At 39.7% G+C, this 22,787-nt stretch overlaps 1 protein-coding gene and 1 long non-coding RNA gene across 5 annotated transcripts in view; both read left to right on the forward strand.

The window, feature by feature from the left end:
* The window catches only part of FTO (FTO alpha-ketoglutarate dependent dioxygenase), a 408,367-nt gene that overhangs the window by 300,159 nt on the left and 85,421 nt on the right, over window positions 1-22,787 (forward strand). The window lies entirely within an intron of this gene.
* Window positions 5,538-19,388, forward strand: LOC134738604 (uncharacterized). The gene is made up of 2 exons (XR_010124466.1): window positions 5,538-16,947; window positions 19,077-19,388. It is a non-coding gene; the product is annotated as an uncharacterized LOC134738604 (long non-coding RNA).

Here is a 22,787-nt window from a genome sequence, read left to right on the forward strand (position 1 = left end):
TGACAGACATTCTTTGTGTAGGTGCCTCTGGCTTTGAGAAACGAGGCCAGAGTCTATATGCAGACAGTGAGCAGTGATCTTCCGTTGCCTACTTGTTGCAGTAGACATAAAATCAGGGCAAATGGTGAGTTCCAGAGGAAAGGATCCAGCATGCAGCCTGCTGAATAAGAGAACAGGAATGATCTCAAATGATGATAAATGTTTATACTCTATTAGAGCTTTGGCCATGGGTTTGGCCACCATTCGATTGCCTCTACAGCTGATTTTTTATATGGCTTTTCTTTTCTTTCTTCTGTTTGGTTGCAAACTTATTTTGACTGAGGATTTACTTGTCACCTCATGTTGACATTTCAAGTTATTGCATTGAGAAAAACAGGAGAAAGCAAACAAGCAAGTATATTCCAATGGTCAACAGGCACAGAAGTCATACTCACATTTCAAAGAAAAACAGGAGAGTTGAAATAGAGAATGGAGAACTGATATATTTATGAGGGGGGAGATCTTCTTGGCGTTTGGGCTCAAGTCAGATTCTGGATTCTGGATAGTTTTCTCAGCTAATGGTGATTCCTAGGACCACTAAGCAGGGGACATTCTGGTCCAACCGACGTTGCCATGTAATTCTGTGGAGTCATACTAACATTTTGATTGCTCTGATTATAAGTGACTGCAGCAACAAAGAGAGTAACTCTGTTGTAAGAACTGTTTCCACAGTGTCTCTAGGGACAGTTTTGCTTTAGTCTGTAAATTCTCCAAAGGCAAGCTGAGACTATGTAAATTAAAGAAATAGAGCCAGTGACAACCAACCCTGTGGTTTTATTTGATTTTCCAAAACACATGTCCATCGGTATGTCTTAGACAACACAATATAATTAAAGCACGGTAATAATCACCCATATATTGCATTTTAATTGGTATAATGTGTGATTAATAGTGAAGTTGGAACCATTGGGCATATTTTTACGTTTAAGGTATTTCTTTGATTTATCAGAATTTCTAAGAACATAAAATAGAAGTCAGAAAGTCTGTTTTCTGAGCTGGGACCTGCCACTCATCAGCTGTGTGATCTTAGATATGTTACTTTATTTCTCTGGGCCCCATTTTCCCCAGCTATAAAATGAGGGGTTTAAACTAGATGAGCTCTAAAGAGCTTTTCACTTCAGAGTTTGGCTATTCCAAGACCTTTTCTAATCTTGTGAATTTAATTACTGAATTCTGGGATCTTAAGTCTCTTTATCAGTTGAGTCTCCTCCTTTGTGGTCTTACAGCAAAGATGACTGTTGGCCAAACTTTGGATTTCTGAGACTGATTTCAGTGAATTGCATTATACATATTTTTAACTAGCTTATATTAAATGAGAGAAAGTGCAAGGGAGGAATAGCAACCACAATTTAAATAGTTTTTTCCCTGCCATTCTATTCCGTGAGCACCTGCCTTGGAGTAGGTGTGAAACAGGAGTCAGGAAGTCTGTGCATGCCTCTCAGAGGGTGGTGTCTTCCTGTTCTGAGTATGATTCCATACCATGAATATGTTGGTTACGGATTTTTCTTTTCTGTACAACATGAGGCCCCTAAACATAAGGAAACTACTTCCTTTGGTGCTTAACCTAGGAAGCATCTATTCTAATGATGGAAGAAAACCTAGCTGTATTGCACATACTGAAAGCGATATAGTGGGTTACAAAGTGACAGGTAAATATTTGTGTTCCATTTAAGTGGTTTGTGAGTATAATTTTGATTTTTCCTAACTGTTGCTTTCTCTAATGATTTTAGAACTGGATACCCCCTCCCCTTTCCCCTACTCTCCAAGCATAGGATAGAGCTGATCTATAAAATTCATTGGATTTTGTGTTTTTCCTCTTCTAGTTGGTCTCTGAAATGGTCAGAATGGAGTTGGAAATGGGACAACCTATTAGTCCAATCTACTTCTAAGGCTCCTGAACAGCCTCACAAGACTCCATGCATCCCAGCATCCCTTGGGACCTGGGTGATTAGTTTGCGATCAACAGGTTGTACTCTCAGAAAACGTGCAAGCCACCAGCCTCTCATTCAAACTGTTTATAGGCCCCAGAAGGGGCTTCCTTTGGGCCAGATGATTGGTCACATTTTGTTTCAAACACCCGAGGAAAGGTACAGCAGCTTTCTACTTGAATGCCTGCTTTTACCACCTAAAGGCAATTGGTTGGGAGAAGATTTGGGAGAAGGCGTTGACAGTGTCCAGCAGTCCTTTTATCTGTTGTAAAGCTAAATGCATGTTTATCAAGTTTTCAGCAAAGATATACGTTCCACTTTAGCCTCCTTATTCTTATTTTCCACTTAGAGGTAGAGACTGGGTCTCACCATGTTGCCCAGGCTGGTCTTCAACTCCTGGGCTCAGGCTCAAGTGATCCTCTGACCTCGGCCTCCTGAAGTGCTGGGATTACAGGCATGAGCCACTGTGCCTGGCCACAATACACACTTGACTGTCATTTATAAACTCAAATGACTCAGCTATCAAGATGCCAAATTGGATTTTAGAGAGCCTCCTCCTGGGCACCTGATACTTTCATGCTTGGCTTATTGTACAAAGTAATTCCACTTTCTGTTCATCTCAAAAGTGTTGGGAAGTGTTTGCAGGTTACCTTCCTAGCACCTGCGCGACCTTCTAGAGAAGTGGAGAAACCTGTGAGGAAAGCAGCACAGGCGTTGCCACTTAGGGACAGTTTCATGGAAAGAGATCTCTACTTCTTGATGTCACATCACCCTTTAGAATTCCAGAATCACTTCAGATCTTCAAAGCTTTTAATAAGCAGGGATGGCCTTTTACAATTATTTTGTAAAGCAGTGATACTTAAAATTTTATTAAGTGCTCTCCTAGAAACTTGCGTCTACAAAGGACAGATAAAAACAAGTGCTGATGAGGATAGAGAAAAATTGGAGCCCTCATACATTACTAGCGAGGATGTAAAATGGTGCAGCCACTCTGGAAAACAGTGTAGAAGACCCTTTTTAAAAGTTAAATATAGAATCACCCTAAAAAGCACAGGCTTTTGTTGACTTTCCCTGGGGGCCAGGTGGGCTCACCTTGGTGCATCCTCCCCTTAGGGGCTCTGGTGTGGGAAGCCAGCTTTCCTACCATTCTGCATGCAGCCTTGTACTGCGTCCTTGGGGAAAGAGAAAGACTATGAAATAGATGTTTCCCTTTTCCCAGAAATACCAACCCAAGATCCCCAGCAGTGACCCCTTATGGAATTCTGGGAAGAATTAAAGAGATAACAGTATCCTTTCCTGCCTTTTATCAACTCTGGATGACAGGAGGGACTCTGGGGCTTGGGACTGGCTGCCCTTAGGAGTTCGTGGCCTAGTACTGATGCCAAGGGGCAGAAATTTGTGAGAGAGAAGGCCTCCTCCAGGAGCTGTTGGTATGAGCCCCTAATGGGATCATGAGATCCTACATATGCAACTATGGGAAGAAGAAAGGATCTAGCCAACATCTGTTATTATATTTTAAAAAGTAATTTAATTTGTTTACATTACTTGTCATTATTGTCACCCACTTGTATTTGATTATCCTTTAAGCACATATAGAAAGATGAGGTTTATGTTGATTTTTCTGGTATTGCATTTCCCTAGGCTACATCTCCATATAGAACTTCCCTTTTTTAAAATCTGTTCTTTATTTTTTATAGAGACAGGGTCTTGCTATGTTGCCCAAGCCAGTCTCAAACTTCTGGCCTCAAGTGATCCTCCAGCCTCGGCCTCCAAAAGCTCTGGGATTACAGGCAAGAGCCACTGTGCCCAACCTCCCCATATAGAATTTTCTATAGCAATCTTGTCCTAGGAAATATCATAGAAATAGTTCAGGTTTTAAAAAGAAGGGCTGTATGTCATCTCAACTCTTATTTAACCTATGGTTGACAGCCTTGCTATTAAAAAAAGATCTTAAGTTGTTTTACATTTTATAGTTTTTTTAAAAAAAGAGGATGAGACATCTCTTTAGTGGTTGCCATGTTTAATGTTGTTACTTCCTAAGAACAAATATAATTTTTGTGAGAACATTATATTACTCTGAAACAGAGAACAGTACTCTCTGTCCTTTTAGTCCCTCAATTTTTGATAGGGTAAAATAAGATTATCTTCTATGACTAATGTATACTACCTTATATTTGTATGACACTTCATGTTTTTCAACGACTTTCTTCCAGAGGTTTTGTTGAAACACAAAAGGATTTGTACCCAAACTGACTTTACTTTCAATTCTGGATAATAGATAATTATTATTGCATTACAACTTTTAAAAATAATTAAGAAATCAGCTTAGAAAATATTTGATGATTTTTACTTAGCATGGTACATCTTTAGGGAAAAGACCGTATTATGAATTTAGGAAGCAAGTTGAGCATGGTGACATCCGCCTGTAATCCCAGCTACTTGAGAGGCTGAGGCGGGAGGATCACTTGGGCCTGGGAGTTCCAGACTACAGTGAGTTATGAAGGGACCCACTGCACTGCAGCCTGGGGAACAGAGCAAGACTCTGCAAATAAATAAATAAATAATTTTTTTTTAAATTTAGCAAGTAAAGTAGCAGAATATCCTATGTTGGATTAGTCAGTGGATAAAAATATCTTTCAAATCGCATTTGATGTTTGCTCACCATTATTATGAACTAAGCTACTCCATGAAACTAGAGCATAGCTGTCAAGTAATTATGAAGCGCCCATGCTAGGGACCACATGCCATTTAATGAGTTTACATCAGTAAAAGGAGAGGACAGATTCAAAAATGGGACATGTCACACATACATATGAGAATTTTTCCATAGGCCAACGGGCCTCTTTCTTGGTTTTGATATCAGGCACCAACTCTAATAGGATGAAGCTATGTAGCTTGATGAAGTAGAAATTCATCGGAGTGGCCGGGCACAGTGGCTCACACCTGTAATCCCAGCACTTTGGGAGGCCAAGGTGAGTGGATCATGAGGTGAGGAGATCAAGACCATCCTGGCTAATACAGTGAAACCCCGTCTCTACTAAAAATACAAAAAATTAGCCGGGCGTGGTGGCAGGCGCCTGTAGTCGCAGCTACTCGAGAGGCTGAGGCAGGAGAATGGTGTGAACCTGGGAGGCAGACCTCACAGTGAGCCAAGATCGTGCCACGGCACTCCAGCCTGGGCCACAGAGCGAGACTCCGTCTCAAAAAAAAAAAAAGAAAGAAATTCATTGGAGTACCTTAGCATTATGGGATATCTCTAGGCAGCACCAGGTTTCTTGTCTTCATAGCTAAGATAGATGTTAAAGGAAGGGGAACCTTTTTCTATCTCATTTTTCCAGTGGCCTTTATAGGACTTGGCTTAATATTTTTATTTTATTTTATATTATTAAATTAATATATTTTTATTTTATAAAATAAAAATATTAAGCCAATTCCTATGAAGGCCAGCAGATTTTATTTTATGTATATAAATTTTGTTAAATGTGAAATAAATATATAATACATATATAAATATATTTTTAAAATATGTAATATACATGTATGTATGTGTACACACAGTGTGTGTTCAATTGTTATATTATTACTTATCCTAGTATATTAATGGCTATATAACATAGCTATGTCCCAAATACATGTAATACATATTACTTTTCATCTCATTTAAACCTCACGAGAGTTCTTTGGTGAAGATATGATTACCATTTTACAGATGAGAAAACCTGAGAAGAATAGAAGCTAAGTAGCATGCCAAGCTTACCCAACTAGCTCTCATTCATTCATTCATGATTCATGAAGTATTTATCAAACAACTACTATATACTGTCATTAAAGATACAAAAAGGATCAAACATAATCCTTGCCTTCAAAGAAGCCACAGTCTAAGGTTAGCAAGTGGGCTGGAGCGGAATTTGGTTTTATCATTTCAAAGGCAAAGGAACCCAGATTGGAGAGTTTTCTGGCAACTGCCTTAGGACTTTTTGGCCAAGATTATTGTAATATATAAAGGTAAGCATCAATGTGTTGGTGGGAAGAAGTATCCTAGAAATTTTTTTTTTTTTTTACTGTATCCAGGACTCTTATGAACTACTAATTCATTATTAAGTTATTTGATGACACAGATTATTGTTCAAGAATTTCCTCCCAGAGCAATTGATAAATATCAAATAATTTGTATGATGAGCAGTTCCAGAAAGGGTTAAAGTTAGCTTCTCTGGGACATATGACAGGAAAGTAGCTGAACATGATTTCAAAGGGATTTTTTAGGAGAAAATTCCAATTACAGAGAAGTAATTTCCCTTTCTAGCTTACTAAGCCCTATTTCAGACTAATGCAGTTTGAAGATCATCTCCCTTCTCCCCTTATTTCAACAGATATTTTGAATGTGAAAATCTTATGTCAAAACTTAGCTGAAGCCTTCATCAGGCTTTTGAAAGGCTAAGTAAGAATTCTGTTTCTAGGAATAAAAAGATTTGGATCAGAAAGATTCTTTGCTGGCTAGAGTTCCTTTTCGGATGGTAGTTCAAGCAGTCTTTAATCATATTTTTGTTGATTATTTATTAGTTTCCCTGGGAAATCAAAGACTCAGTAATGTAAAATGTGTTTTCCTTAAGATATTTTATGAATCAGAACCCACAGTAAAGAAATAATGGGAAATACATTTCCTTTGCTGATATGGACTAATTGAGAATTAAAATCCCTTTCTCTAGTCATTATCCCACATGGAAATGCTGAATGACCCAACTGGCCCAATTGCAGCAACCGCAGTTTCTGCCTAGACAAAACTCTTATGCCACTAGTAGATAAAGAGAGAGCTTTCTCAGTAAATCAAAACTGCAGAGGACTAGAACTAATTTAAGTGAAAGGATAGGCTCCAAGCCAGCTGTTTGGGTAAACCCACACTGAATCAAGTGAGCGACTGATGAAACTTAATATGTGTGTATTCCAGTCATCAGCCTGGAGTATGTGTAATGCAAGCCCGTGGTGTTTGTCACTGTGAGAAATGCAAAGGCAGACCTTCATTCTCAACTGTGTGGGGCTGCCAGCCTGTGACTGCTTTGGTCAACATCGGGCTTGCTTTTGGGTGAGCCAGACTTTGGCTGGTTTCCTGATGGAGGTTAGGGGAATTGTGAAGTGTGTCTCCTTACACAGATCGTCCTGATCAAATGAAATAAAAAGGTATTTTAAAAATAATTTGCTTAGTGAAATACAAAGGAAATAGGATGCATTTCATACTATTAAGGCCAATATGGTTTTGGGGGATACGAGGTGTACATACGTGAAAAATTTGAAAACAATTCAGAGTAAAAAAGAATGGTCGTATAACCTAATGTAAATGACGAGTTAATGGGTGCAGCACACCAACATGGCACATGTATACATATGTAACAAACCTGCACGTTGTGCACATGTACCCTAAAACTTAAAGTATAATTAAAAAAAAAAAAACAAACAAAAAGAATGGTCGTGTAATAGAGACAGTGGTGAAGAGCAGGACTCTGGAGCCACATGTTCTGAGTTCAGAGCCCACTCTGCCACTTACTAGATCTGAGACCTGGAGGAAGTTATTTGCCCTTTCCCTGTTTGGCTCTTTTGTAAAATGGAAATATGAGAGTACCCACCTCCTAAGGTGGGCTTATGAATTAATAGATATAAAAGTATGTAAAATTATTGCTATCATTAGTTACTGTTATTAATAGATCAGAAGTCACAAGCTCCAATGCCTGCAGTGCCCATGAATACCAAAACAGGGATCACTGGCAACAGAGACATGGCCCCAGTGGCGTGGAGATAAAAGAAAGTGGTAGGGACAGTGGCAGACAGCCATCACCCTACTCCCCACTGATTGTGACCTTAAGGGAATGCTGGTCCTGTGTTGCCAGAGCTTCTGATATTGCCAAAGAAGCTTGAAATCTGGACTTGGTCAAAAAATCCCTCAACTTGTAAAGGTGGTTGCTTTATTTTAAAATACTCTACAAGCCAAATAAAACACTGTCTCCAGGCTATTGGCCACCAATGAATGACCTCTTTGGACTAACAATGAAACTCAGCTATGGAAATTCATCTGATTACTTTATTGTCACACTGTGAAACAGGGATTCATTGTCATTCCAGAAACAGCCATTGAGTCCCTGCTTGTGTCCACCCCTGTGCTGGTGCAAAGGATATGCCCAAGAATCAGGCAGACAATCCAAAGAAGCCACCTGCTCTTTTACAAGTTGTTGACAATTAAGAAACACCTAGCACTTAATAGATATTTCATAAATGTGGGTTCCAACTCCTTCCATTATCTTTCATAAGTCTAGACCTGATCCAGTATTTGAGGGCCAATCTCAGTTTCTGAGTAGGAATAGTGATACTGTTGAAAACTAATGAATGCACCGACAATATCACAGAAATACTCCTATACTTCTTCAATGTGAGTTTCCTGCTTTTTGTCTGATTTATCATCCCCTTTTATTTGATGTCTCTACTCAGGACTTATGGACTCGGGCTGTGATATTTTGTATGTTACCTCACAATTTTTTTTCTGTTTTTTTTTTTTTTTTTCTTTAAGTGTATAAGCTTCCTTTATACTTCCAAAGTATCTTCACTGGAACTCTGCTTCTGTGAGCTAAACCAGTGTCATACTGCAATGAAAACTGCAGGTGATAAACATTGTCTAAATAAAATTTCCAAAAAGTATTTGACCAAGAAATACCTTCCCCTTGCATTCCCCACTTAATGCATCTTAATATGCCAAGTTACTGATATTGTTTGACCTATTTGGGGAAATGCTGGCTTGCCAAATTATTGCCCTTGTTAGGAACTACAGTTTCTTGTAATTTCTTCCCCACTCCAGCATCCACACAGGTATCTTCCAAAGCTCAGACTTTATTTTCAAGAAGTCTATCTGAGACCAGTCTGGGTAACAAAGTGAGACCCTGTCTCCACAAATAATAATAATAATAATAATGATAATAATAATAATAATAATAATAAATTAGCTGCATGTGGTGGCATGTGCCTGTGGTCCCAGCTACTTGGGAGGCTGAGGTAGGAGGTTTGTTTGGTCTCAGGAGTTCGAGGTTGCAGTGAGCTATGATCATGCCTTTGCACTCCAGCCTGGCTGACAGAGCGAGACCCTGTCCCCTCCTAAAAAAGAAAAGTCTAGCAACTTGAGTGTGGCAGTGGCCAACTTGATGGTACCTAACAATGGGATTGCAAACTCTTTGAGGAAAGGAACTGTCATCCTGAACTCAGCATAGAACCAAGCACTGGGTTGTTACATGGTGGGTGGTAAGCAAATGCCATGGAATGCAACAGACCCCTTTTTTTGCTGCTGTAAACTGTGGTATTTTAACCTAGTAGTGAATGGCCCAAGGAAAAAAATACTGCAGGAAATATAGTAATAGATGAATTTGGATAAAGGGTATATGAGTGTTTTGGAGTACTATTCTTACAACTTCTCTGCAAGTTTAAAATGATAATCCAAAATTTAAAAACTTATTTTCAGTTCATCAAACTACTCTTAAAATGTGTAAAACTATACCTGAATTTAAAAGCAACAAAACTCATATTGCAAGTCTTGGCAAACTGAGAGATAGGAGCAGAAAACAATAGTGGATGCCTATAAACGGATCAAGAAAATGGAGTGAGAATTTACTGGAAAGAAGGACAAATGAGCATCAAAATCAGCAGGTTTGGGTTTTTCCAGAGATCAGTGCCTGATACTGGTTCCCAGATGATATCTCCCAAGAGCCCGGTTCCCAGGGTGCGTTCCAGCCTCTGTCCGCCAGGCTTCCCACCGAGTCTTGTGCCAATAGTAGTTGCCAGCACATTCTGCCTCACAAGTTGCCGGCTCCACCACTACTATCCTGTCCCACCTACGTCCAAGATACGCATCTGGCTTTTCTGCTTTGAATTCAGCAAGTCATCTCCTCTCCTGTCATGTAACTCCCTCTGTGACTCAGCCTACCCAGCCACACTCCTCAGTGCTTTGTGGCAAAACTCAACCTGACCCCCCCTTCAGAGAAAGAGAAATAAGTGTCAGGGTTGAAGTTTCAGCTGTAAAGTGATGTTTCCCATACTCATAAACTTACGTAGCAATGAGGAACTGGAGTCTATTTTTGACTGTTGTAGTGACCTTTGTGCATACCCCAAAAGACAGAGGAGCATTGAGCTAATGTAGCCATCCCATGAAGCCTCAGTAGCTCTAATAGTCCTTTTAGTTGTTTCTGGGTGCCAGTTCTTGCACTTTAATACAATTCTTGGCTGGGCACCATGGCTCACAACTGTAATCCCAGTACTTTGGGAGGCCAAGGCAGGAGGACCACTGGAGGCCAGGAGTTCAAGACCACCCTGGGCAACATAGCAAGACCTCATCTCTGCAAGGTCAAAAAATTAACTGAGCGTGGTGGTTCATGCCTATAATCCCAGCTACTCAGGCGATGGGAGGATCCCTTAAGCCCAGGAGTTGGAGACTGCAGTGAGCCAAGATTGCACCACTACCCTCCAGCCTGGGTGACAGAGCAAGACTCTGCCTCAAAAACCAACCAGCCAAACAAACAAAAAATGTAATTCCTCCCATCCTAACTCTTCATATTAGTAAATCTTCAATAAAATGTATATGGGAAATCAATATGGCACCCTCAAACCTAGTTGTAATAGTCAGGAGAAGACCATTCTAGCCTTTAAAATCAGTCCTGTTGACATCAATGTTTTTACCTCCAGTTCCTCTCCACCCTTCTCGACCTCCTGATTTCATGTAGGCGAGCAGTTTAGGACAATGAGAGTCACAGGATTTTAAATAACTTAATTCCTAGGTGTGTTTGGTATGAAAACAAAGATAACCCTGTTCAACAGTGAATTTGTGCCCCTGGGTGAACGGCCAGGTGTTCTTTCAACTGAACTGTGAGACTAATTTCTTCCTGGCCTCTGGAAACCAGCTGAAGCAGGGGGCCAGCTGGTCTATCTTCAATCTTGCATACCAACATCTTTTTCTGATTCACAGATTTCCTTTATCCCCAGCACTTCCTCTGGTATGTGCATCCCAGACAGTAAGTGATATCTATTATTGGATTTGGGCGTTTTAAAATCATGAGCCTTCTGGAGGGGAGGGAAGAGGAAGGAGGCTGGACGGTTACATTAGAATATTTCCAGAGAGAACCTCACTTTAATCTCATCCACCTGACTTCTGTGCCCCAGATAACCCCCATATTTGGGAGGGATGACATCACGGTAACTGACAATGGAATTATGACCATTGCTCTTTTTAATATTTAAATGATACACAGACTCAGAGAAAACAAGTTTACATATAGTCATAATATCCATAACTAGGAATATAAAACAAGAAGCTATGGAGAGTCTTATCTAGTGAAGAAATCTCTTTTAGAAAGTTTCTGATGACTTTCAGTGGCAAAGCATAGCTCTTTCATAATTTATCAACCCACTTTCAATGATTTGAGATTTGGAGAGGACCCAGCCATAGATTTACCTGGTGAGTCACAGAGTAGAACCTGATATGAGAAAGCAGGACCCTATATCTATCAGCCTAATGGTTCTCAGAATACCAGGTCATAGCCATCATTTCTTTTCCCAAATAGCTGTAACAGGCATACCTCGTTTTACTGGGCTTCACTTTCTTGTGTTTTGGAGATGGTATGTCTTTTACAAACTGAAAGTTTGTAGAAACCTGCATTGAGCAAGTCTACCAGTGCCATTTTTTCAACAACATGTGCTCACTTCATGTCTCTGTCACATTTTAGTAATTCTTGCAATCTTTCAAAAGTGTTTATTAAGATAAAAAACAAAAGAAAGGATATGAAAATAAAGAGAAAAAGGAAGAAAATTTGTTATTATTATACCTGTCATAGTACCTGTGATCCGTGATCTTTCATATTACTATTGTAATTGTTTTGGGGCACCATGAACCTCATCCATATAAGATGGTGAACATAATAAATGTTGTGCGTGTTCTGAGTGTTCCACCAACCTGCCATTCCTTCATCTCTCTCCCTCTCCTCAGGCTTCCCTATTCCTTGAGACACAACAGTATTGAAATTAATTAATAAAGTTATAGCGTCCTCCAAGTGTTCAAGTGAAAGGAAGAGTTGCACATCTCTCACTTTAATTCAAAAGCTAGAAATGATTAAGCTTAGTGAGGAAGGCATATCAAAAGCAAAGACAGTCTGAAAACCAAGACTTTTGTGCCAAACAGCCAAGGTGTGAATGCAGAGAGAAAGATCTTGCACCAAATTAAAATGGTACTCCAGTGAACACATGAATGATAAGAAACGGAAAAACAGCCTTGCTGATACGGAGAGAGTTTGAGTGGTCTGGATAGAAGATCAAACCAGCCACAACATTCCCTAATGTTTGTAAGCCAAAGCCTAATCCAGAGCAAAGCCCTAACTCTTCAATTCTATGAAGGCTGAGAGAGGTGAGAAACTGCAGAAGAAAAGTTGAAAGGTAGCAGAGGATGGTTCATGAGATTTAAGAAACAAAGCTGTCTCCATAACATAAAAGTGCAAGATGAAGCAGCAAGTGCTGAAACAGAGGCTGCAGCAAGCTATCCAGAAGATCTAGCTAAGATCATTGATGAAATGGTTGCACCAAACAGCAAATTTTCAATGTAAACAACCTTCTATTGGAAGAAGATGCCATGTAGCATTTTCATAGCTAGAGGAGAAGTCAATGCCTGACCTCAAAGCTTCAAAGGACAGGCTGACTTTCTTGTTAGGGGCTAATATAGCTGGTAACTTTAAGTTGAAGCCATTGCTCATTTACCATTCTGAAAATCCTAGGGCACTTAAGAATTATGCTAAATCTTTTCTGCCTGTGCTCTCTAAATGGAGCAACAAAGCCTGAATGATAGCACATCTGTTTATAGTATGGTTTACTGAATATTTTAAGCCCATTGTTGAGACCTGCTTCTCAGAAAAAAAAAAAAAAAAAAGATTCCTTTCAAAATATTACTGCTCATTGACAATGCATGTGGTCACCCAAGAGCTCTGATGGAGATAAATGAGATTAATGTTGTTTTCATGCCTGCTAACACAACACCCATTCTACAGCCCATGGGTCAAGGAGTAATTTCTGCTGTTAAGCCTTATTATTTGAGAAACACATTTTATAAGGCTATAGCTGGCATTCCTCTGATAAATCTGGGAAGGATAATTGAAAACCTTCTGGGAAGAATTCACCATTCTATACACTGTTAAGAAAATTCACGATTCATGGAAAGAAGTCAAAATATCAGCATTAACAAGAGTTTGGGAGAAGTTGATTCCAACCCTCATGGATGACTTTGAGGGGCTTAAGACTTCAGTGGAGGAAGTTACTGCAGATGTGGTGGAAATAGCAAAAGAACTAGACTCGTAAATGGAGCCTGAAGATGTGATTGAATTGCATAATCTCATGATCAAACTTAACAGATAAGTAGTTGCTTCTTATGGATCAGCAAAGTGTTTTGTTTTTTTTTTTGAGATAGAATCTACTCTTGGTGAAGATACTGTGAACAATGTTGAAATAATAACAAAGGATGTTGAATCTTACATAAACTGAGTTGATTAAGCAGTAGCAAGGTTTGAGAGGATTGACTCCAATTTTGCAAGAAGTGAAATTGTGAGTAAAATGCTATCAAACAGCATTGCATGCTACAGAGAAATCTGTCACGAAAGGAAGAGTCAACTGTTGCAGCCACCTTCATTGTCTTGTTTTAAGAAATTGCCACAGCCAGCCCAGCCTTCAACAACCACCACCCCGATCCATCAGCAGCCATCACTGTTAAAGCAAAACAATTGTGACTTGCTAAAGGCTCAGATAATTGTTAGCATTTTTTAGCAATCGAGTATTTTTAAATTAAGTATGCACATCGTTTTTTACCCTATGTTGTAGTCTGCTATGCATGCAATAGCATTATGTCTAAAAAACATAATTTTTATATGCACTGGGAAACCAAAAAATTCATGTGAGCTACTTTATTGGTGTATTTATTGTGGTGGTCTGGAACTGAACCTGCAATATCGTCAATGTGTGCCTGTATAAGATTCTCCATGCACTTAAAAGGACATTTGAAAGTCATGAGTAAGTGATAGAGGAACTCTGGTGACTTGAAGCTTGTTTACTTTTAGCAGTATGTACCTGTTGACACTTCTAGTATAATTTATATTCTTTCTCTCATAAGTATTTTACAGGAAATGCGTTTTCCTTTGCTAGTGATATATGCACTTTGGTTTTCAGGAAGCTGCGGTGCTTTGGTTGAAGCTCTCTGTCTGTTTTAGAGAAAAGACTTACAATGACCTCCTGATATAGTTTGGATATTTGTCTGCTCCAAATCTCATATTGAAATTTGATCCCCAATTTTAGAGGTAGGATATAGTGGGAGGTGTGTGGGTTACAGAGGCAGATCCCTCATGGACAACTTGGTTCTGTCCTCTGGGTAATGAGTGACTTCTCACTCTATTAGTTTTTGCAAGAGCTGACTTTTGAAAAGAGCCTGGCACCTTCCTCCCCTCTCTCTCTCTTGCTTCCTTTCTCTCTCTCCGTGTGATGCCTGCTTCTCTTTGCCTTCCACCATGAGTGGAAGCTTCCTGAGGCCCTCAGCAGAAGCTGATGCTGGCATCCTGTTTCTTGTACAGCCTGTAGAACTGTAAGCCAGATAAACTTCTTTTTTTATAAATTACCCAGCCTCAGGTGTTCCTTCATAGCAAGGCAAACAGTCTAGGACACCCCCCAAATGTGAGCTGCACCATAAGGCAAACTGGGAAACCTCCTTTAGTTTTGTGTATGTGAGAATTTTGATTGACTGAACCAAGGAATCACCCTCGTAACCACTGCAGAAGGCCATTCTCATGTCATTTGCACACATTTAGCTTGCCTGAAGTGTGTTCTATAAAATGCACCCAGATTTTCAGGCATTTAAAATTTATTTATTTATTATTATTATTATTTTAAACCTCCTACTTTCTCTCTCTCTCTTTTTTTTTTTTTTTTGAGATGGGATCTTGCCCTGTCATCCAATCTGGAGTGCAGTAGTGCAATCACAGCTCGCTTCAGCCTCCAACTCCTAGCCCCAAGCAATCCTCCTGCCTCAGCCTCTCAAGTAGCTAGGACTATAGGTACACACCATTGCACCTGGCTAATTAAAAATTTTTTTTTCTTTTTAGAGACAGGGTCTCACTCTAGGTCTTGCCTAGGCTGTTCTCAAATTCCTGGCCTCAAAAGATCCTCCTGCCTCAGCTTCCTAAAGTGCTGGGATTGCAGGCATGAGCCACCATGCCCAGTTGCATGTTTTAATGGAGAGAGATGTCCTGGGCATTTGAACTGCAGATTCCCTTAAACTGGACATTGTCAGCTATTTACGTATTACAAAAACAATTGTGTTTCATGTAAAGTATTAAACATCAACATTACGTCACCACAAGGGTGATTACAGCAGCCTTCACTCCTAGGTGTGCGTTGCCTACACAAACAGAGTTGTTTGTCTGCAGCGTTGTTTTCATTTGGTAACAATTGTAAGAGTTGAAGTAGCACCTTAAGGAGCAATTTTCAGAGGTGAAGAAATCAGTTTTCAAAAGTGAATTCCTTATAGTTAATAACTAACCAATAAAAAAATAAAGCTATCCCCATGGCACAAATGCCCATGGCAAAAGGAAATAAGACAAGAGTCGTTTTAAAAAGTAGCTTTGAAAAACAAAAAAGGATTTAAAATTCAAAGACTTTGGGAAAATTCAACTTAACCAATAACATGAGTAACGACTATTACTATTTCCTTAGTGCTTACCATATGCCAAATACCATTGTACCTGCTTCACATAGATTATTTCATCTCATTCTCACAGCATTCTGTGAAGCGCAGGTACTTTATTATCTATCCCTGTTTGCCAGATAAGGAAGCTGAGACTTCATACAGTGACTTACAAGTTCAGACAGCCTCCAGCAAACACAGGAAACAGGATTCGAACCCATGCAGTCTGCCTCAGAGCCAAAGCCCTTGGCCATTTTTCTATCCTGCCTTCCACAGATCATTTCTGCCTACAGCAGAGGTCAGAAACTGACAACCGGCTGGCCTTACCTAGCCTTAGGTAACAGTGATGGCTATTGAGCACTTACTATGTGTCAGGATTATTTTACACACATTCATTTGTTCCTTCATTTAATCTTCAAAGCAACTCCATGAGATAGGTGGCAGTTATTATCCCCATTTTACAGATGAGAAAACTGAGACCAAGAGGAAGTAGCACTTCCCAAATGTTAGCAGAACTAACATCCAAATCCAGACTGTCTCATTCCAGAATCTCCCCCTCTTCACCATTATGCTAAAAATACAATTGTCTGCCAACATGACAAACCTGGATGTTTCACAAAAAAATTGAAGGCTTCTGACTTGTCATGAAAAAAAAAAACAAAAAACAAAAAACCAGAAGACTTGTCCTCTTGGACCAAGCAACAGTCACTTGTAACAATGGGCAGCTGCCCATTTTAGATGAGGTATCTCCTACCTAGTTGCCACCACCCCTCACTTAGGCTGCTTTGCTCTTTGATTGCCGGCCTGAACTTTGGGGACATTCTATTTTGCAGTCTCAGTCTAAGGTATCCCTGATAGTGGATCTGCCTCACTTAACAAGCTAAATGTCTTGTGTTTTATGTTTTTTATTGTAGCACAAGTTGTTTAACGTTCTCTAAAAAGCACTCCCCACAAATAGCAGTAAATGCCTCTTTCCTATTTTCTTCCCTGTCCCTTGCCCCAAAAGAAAGGCAGCTCTGCAGAACTAGTATTTGTGCCCAACCAAGTGAGAAGATATGAGGCTGATAGCCTTTTCTCTCTCTTCTTGGTTGGTGGCACTCTGGTAGTGCTTGGTTAGCAATAACCAAGCATCTCCCGGCTTTGTTATGTGTCATAGTAGGCTATTGTGTGACATAGAGACACCTGGCTTTTGTACACGCCAGAGCAAAATTCAACTACAACATCCAGAATTGAAGAGAAGGATATTGGCAGGTACGTGCCTCCTTCTCAAACCAGAGATTTATATATTTAAAAAGGGCTTTTCTAAGAACTCAGTCTTGATTATTTGTTCCATGTTGGGCCAAACCAGTGCATTACTGGGAAGATAATGAGTGGCATTCACCCAAGGGTAATCCTTTCAGGGATTTTGATGATGCAGTAAATCATGAGTGTAAAGCCTGAGTGGTTTATGCCATTAAAACCTCAAGATAGAATTAGACTTGTAATCACCACTTGCCCATGTTTTGTCATTTATGATAATTATAGTAGTAATAATCCATGTATTGTTGAGAAGTAGCAGTCAGAAGCATCCATCAATTTTTTATCGACACCAAATCAAGTTGATACTTCATCTTTGCTGCAAAAATATAGATTGCACCAATTAGTCTAAAGAAATTGGGCAGTCATTAGCAATGAAGCAAGCAGTTAATCTACAGAACATTTCTGGCCCCTCTGATGCCAACAATTCCTCTTAATTATGTGGAATATCATGAGCTTCTTTGGGACTCTGTTAACAGTGCCATTGTTGGCTTACATTAGAAGGAGCATCTATGTCCCTGCTTTTATTTAAAAGAATGCAGTGCCTTCCAGCCCCCACCTTGCACTCTTAGGAGCTTCTAGGCAAATTTATTCTGAAGCAGAACACTTGAATCAAAGCAGTTCGCATTTTCTTTCTTATTTAGAAATAGGAATTTTCCCCAATGGGCTTCTTTCGGTGATGGCACGTTAGCTCACCATCCCATATGTGTTAACTATTTTTGTTCACCTTACCCAAATCATGGAATAATCATCTCCTTTAAAAAAAGGAAAGAAAAGAAAAGTCAGAGTTCAAAGAAAAATCCAACTAGTTGTGAAGAAATCCTGGTGCTAATGAGCTTTCTGCATCTGCTTCAAGTCTTTTCCCCAGGCTAGCCCAGTCTCCCTCTCTAGACATTTTCAATCAGCCTCGCCCGCAAATTGTACTAAGCAGCTGAATAATGCAGGGTAGAAATTTCAAATATAAATATTATTTCCTATTTAGGAAATTTGGAAAAGAAAGAGCAGGAAAAAAATAAGTCACCCCCTGGTCCCCCACCGTGACACTACCTCTGTGAACATTTTGGTAGATATTCTTTGGGCTCTGACACATACACATGTTGACTTTTATCATCATCATCATCATCATCATCATTATTCTAGTACTCTCTTTTTCACTTTGCTAACAGTTTGAATCATCTTTTGTAATGGATGCATAATATTCTACCAAATATAGAGTATATATTTGTCCATGTTTTGAATTATTTCCCTAGGATAGCTTGCCCAAAGTAAAATACTTGGTCAAAATTTATAAGCCTCTTCATAGCTCTTGGTACATACTGACAAACTCTCTCCAAAAGGATGGTACCAACTTTTAAAATCTCACCAGTAATATATGCAGATACTGGTTTGATGTTAGTGAGATTTAAATTCAGTTGTGTTGGCATGGTTACAGCTAAGATAGATAGATAGATAGACAGATAGATAGATAGAGAGATACATACATACATACATACATACATACATGTGTTTGTGTGTGTGTATGTGTGTGTTACTCCTCCTTAATGGACAAATGGTGATATGATTTGGCTGTGTCCCCACCCAAATCTCATCTTGAATTGTAGTTCCCATAATCCCCACGTGTGATGGGAGAGACCCAGTGGGAGGTAATTGAATCATGGGGGTGGTTCCCCCGTGCTAGTCTCGTGATAGTGAGTAAGTTCTCGTGAGATCTGATGGTTTTATAAGGGGCTTCCCCCTTTGCTGTGTTCTCATTCTTCTGCTTCCTGCTGTCATGTGAAGAAGAATGTGTTTGCTTCCCCTTCTGCCATGATTGTAAGTTTCCTGAGGCCTCCCAAGTCCTGTGGAACTGTGAGTCAATTAAACCTCTTTCCTTTATAATTTACCCAGTTTTGGCCTTTCTCTATAGCACTGTGAGAATGGACTAATACAATGGGCACAGTATCGAATTGTACCCTGACTCAAATTACTATAAACAATGGCAGTTGTTATCTCACATCACAGGAAGTTTGGAAATAGGACAGCTGTAGGTATGATATGATCATAGGCTCAATGATGTGACTGGAGACTTGAGTTCTTTTCTTCAGGTTCTGCCATCATCACCACCCTCATGCTGGCCTCCTTTGGGCCTCAAAGGCCTACAGTAGCTCCGGGCACCACATCCAGATGTAGAAACAACAGAGATAGAAAGAAATCAATTCTTCTTGTGTCTCCTTCTCAAGAGTGAGGAGATCCTTCCTAGAAGCTCCCAACTGAAACCCCTAAACCAAGACTGGCAAGGGAAATGGAAGCACCATTATCGACTGATTAACCAAGATTTACTCCTGATCTGGCAATGGAGTCAACTTCCTTTGAGTGCTGAATACCTGAATAAAATAGATTCTGTTAACAAGGAAGAAGGTGGGAATGGTTGTTGAGGCACCAACAGTGCCTCCCATAGGCATCATGATTTTTTTAAGTCTCTGCCATACTCATAGAACCATATAAATTTCTTTAGTAACAGTTGATGCATTTAATGGGCATATACAAAAGTTGTTGGCATATCTACCAAGTACTGGGCTTTGTCCAATGTGGAAGGTCCTCCCAGGTAGTGATCATACTCCACAATTCCTTTACATTTTCCTAAAAACCTATCTCAGTGTTGGGCCCTTCAGGTAGAAACCAGGAATACCTCGGTTTCTAGATTCCTTTGGCATATAGGTTTCCTATGGGAAAGAAATAGGAAAGCTGACTTTCCTCTTTGAGAATCTCCTGTTTGGTGGAGATTTGACATCCAGGATACCATTGTTAGGACTTCCGCTGAGATGAAAGTTTACAGCCTGATGAAACAAATCTCACTTTCCACTTTGAATTACTCAGGCTCTGTGCATCTCTTTCCACTGCACAGCCTAGCATTTTGAACACTTCACTACTCATTAGCACCTCCAGTGAAAGATCAGAAAAGAAGGTGGCTGGGAGGGGAGGATTGAAGAATGCAGATTAGTCAAATTGTTTTTTGTTTTATCTGGTTAGAGAAACAGCTGAAATTACTGCCTCAAAAAAATTTGGAAAATTATCTAGCTTATAGTTTATTTCTATAGTTATTTTCCCACCAATTGTAAAAATTATTAGGAGTATTACATTTTTGAGTAAAATAATAAATAAACAATAACAAAAAATGGCTACAACAGAAGAAAATATGTTCCTGGATTGAAGAAACCAACCTAGAAATTATACTGTATGCCTCAGAAATTTAATACTATTTTGCCTTTCCTGTATAAAGTTGGATTATAGAGTGCAGATATTGTCTCTTTATTAATGCATGATTTATAAATATTATTTGGCACTAGGGATATCAAGGTGATCGTGGACCAAAGCTGCCCATCCCTTCACCCTGGTAGATGAGAACACAAAATATATCCATTTCCTATATACCATGAAGAGTCATTGCTTCCAGTAGGTTTTCTTGCTGGAGACAAAAAGAAAAACAGAAGCACCTACTGTACTCGTGCACTTTCTGTTTTATAGTTTCATAAGGATTTTTACAACATAAGTATGTGCTCTATGATATTATATGCCTTTCCACCACTTATATAATCAAGTGCAATTATACTGACTGCTTGAATAGATGATGGGAAAAATGACTTGAATCAAAAATTACACAACAGAACGCTGTTTCAGAAAGGCTTTTGGAGTGTACATGCCACAGACCCCAAAAAGAGATGGATCAAGATGATTATAATAGCCTTGAATTTTCCTAGGTTGGTTGGGCGTCGTGGCTCATGCCTGTAATCCCAGCACTTTGAGAGGCTGAGGCAGGCGGATTACCTGAGGTCAGGAGTTCAAGACCAGCCTGGCCAACATGGCGAAACCCCATCTCTACTAACAATACAAAAATTAGCTGGGCATGGTGGCACATGCCTGTAATCCCAGCTACTTGGGAGGCTGAGCAGGAGAATCCCTTGAATCTGGGAGACAGAGGTTGCAGTGAGTCGAGATGGCACCATTGCACTCCAGCCTGGGCAACAGAGTGAGACTTTGTCTCAAAAAAAGAAAAAAAAAGAATTTTCCTAGATTATGGCACCAAGAATAACTTGTACCATTCTGGAAGATTCATCTTTTTTCCCACATAACACAATGTAGCATGTAGTATATGTGACACATACCATAGCTACCTGTGCAGGAGCTCGGTGAGTTCTGGTTTTGTCTTTCTTCCCCTCGCTTTCTATCCCTTCTTTTCTTTGTGCTTCTTCCACTCTCCTCTTTCTATTCTTCTACTATCCTCCTTATCTTTTCATTTAGAGGCTTGGAGAAGAGCTTAAAACAATAGGTGATGGGGAGAAATGGAGTTTCTTCATGCAACATAATTTCCCCCTGCAGTAATCCATGGATCAACACATTTGAGGGCAGCTGGTTTAGAAGAGGCCCTTACAATTGTCTTAACTTATTCCTCAGAGGATAGTCTGGGTGTATAGCCAAGGTCTATTAGATTACATGGCCTTGACAAGGAATTTTTGGGTAGTTTTATTCTTTGTTTGTTTGTTTGTTTGTTTTTGAGACAGAGTCTCCCTCTGTCACCCAGGCAGGAGTGCAGTGTCGCAATCTCGGCTCACTGCAACCTCCGCCTCTTGGGTTCAAGCAATTCTCCTGCCTCAGCGTCCTGAGTAGCTGGGACTACAGGAGCACACTACCACACCCAGCTAATTTTTGTATTTTTAGTGGAGACAGGATTTCCACATGTTGGTCAGGCTGGTCTCGAACTCCTGACCTCATGATCCACCTGCCTTGGCCTCCCAAAGTGCCCAGATCACAGGTGTGAGCCACCGCGCCTGGCTTGGGTGGTGTGATTCTTATGTAGGAGAAAAAAGAGGAACATAAATGCAGAACACAATTATGCAAAATTAGGAGCCTTTAAAATGAAATATGATATTGTAGGTAGTTTCTTCAAAACAACATACTAGTTTTTTATACTTGTTTATTCATCACTGAAAATAAAACATATGGAAAAGGCAATTTTTCTCCCAGCCAACCCCTTTTCCTTGGGTATTTTTTCAAGAAAAATTTTACAGCAGATGTTTTCAAATAGATTTCTATTTATTTGTGGGCTACCATTATATCAGTAGGATTTCTCTAGAACCTTTCCATCACTTCACCTGAGTTTTCTTTATTGGAAGAAGAAAAAAAAAAAAAAAGAAATGTTTGATCACCTGCCCTAAGTCTACAATTGAGAGCAGTTTTGGGGACTAGTAAGTCATGTTCTCTTAAGGACAGCATCTCCTAGGTGAGCGGCTCGTAGTCCATATGGAGCAAATTAGACAGTGAAAGAATGGTGCTGCCACTGTTTCTGATTGGTTATAGTAGTATTAAAAAAGAACAACAACTGACTTGCCCAGCTCTGAGGAAGAAAGATGGATAAAATACTCTTTGAACACACCAGTCTTTTTTTTTTAATGTCTGTACAGAAGGGTTGCATTTATATTTGGCTTTCCAGACCTGTCTCTTGACCTTCTAATTACTTTATTTGAAACAGCAGTGAGGGTATAATAAACCTGGAGGTTGTCTCTCCTTTGCTTTATCATAAATTAAAGCTGCTGGTTTGTTGAGGTGAAAGTGGAGGCTGAATGTTCATTACTGCTCAAGTGACGGCTTGTCAATAGCAGTGCTTTTTAGTTTGTTCTAGTCAGCACTTGCTGTGCATTTTGTTGGACCACTGGGAAATAAATACAACAAGATTATACATTTGGAATACCACAAGAGTTCACAAAAAAAAACCCCACAAATGATAAATTATACACTTGGTAGAAAGTGACATGCTATCT

This window comes from Pongo pygmaeus, chromosome 18 (genome assembly GCF_028885625.2).
Source record: "Pongo pygmaeus isolate AG05252 chromosome 18, NHGRI_mPonPyg2-v2.0_pri, whole genome shotgun sequence".
Classification (NCBI taxonomy): Eukaryota; Metazoa; Chordata; class Mammalia; order Primates; family Hominidae; genus Pongo; species Pongo pygmaeus.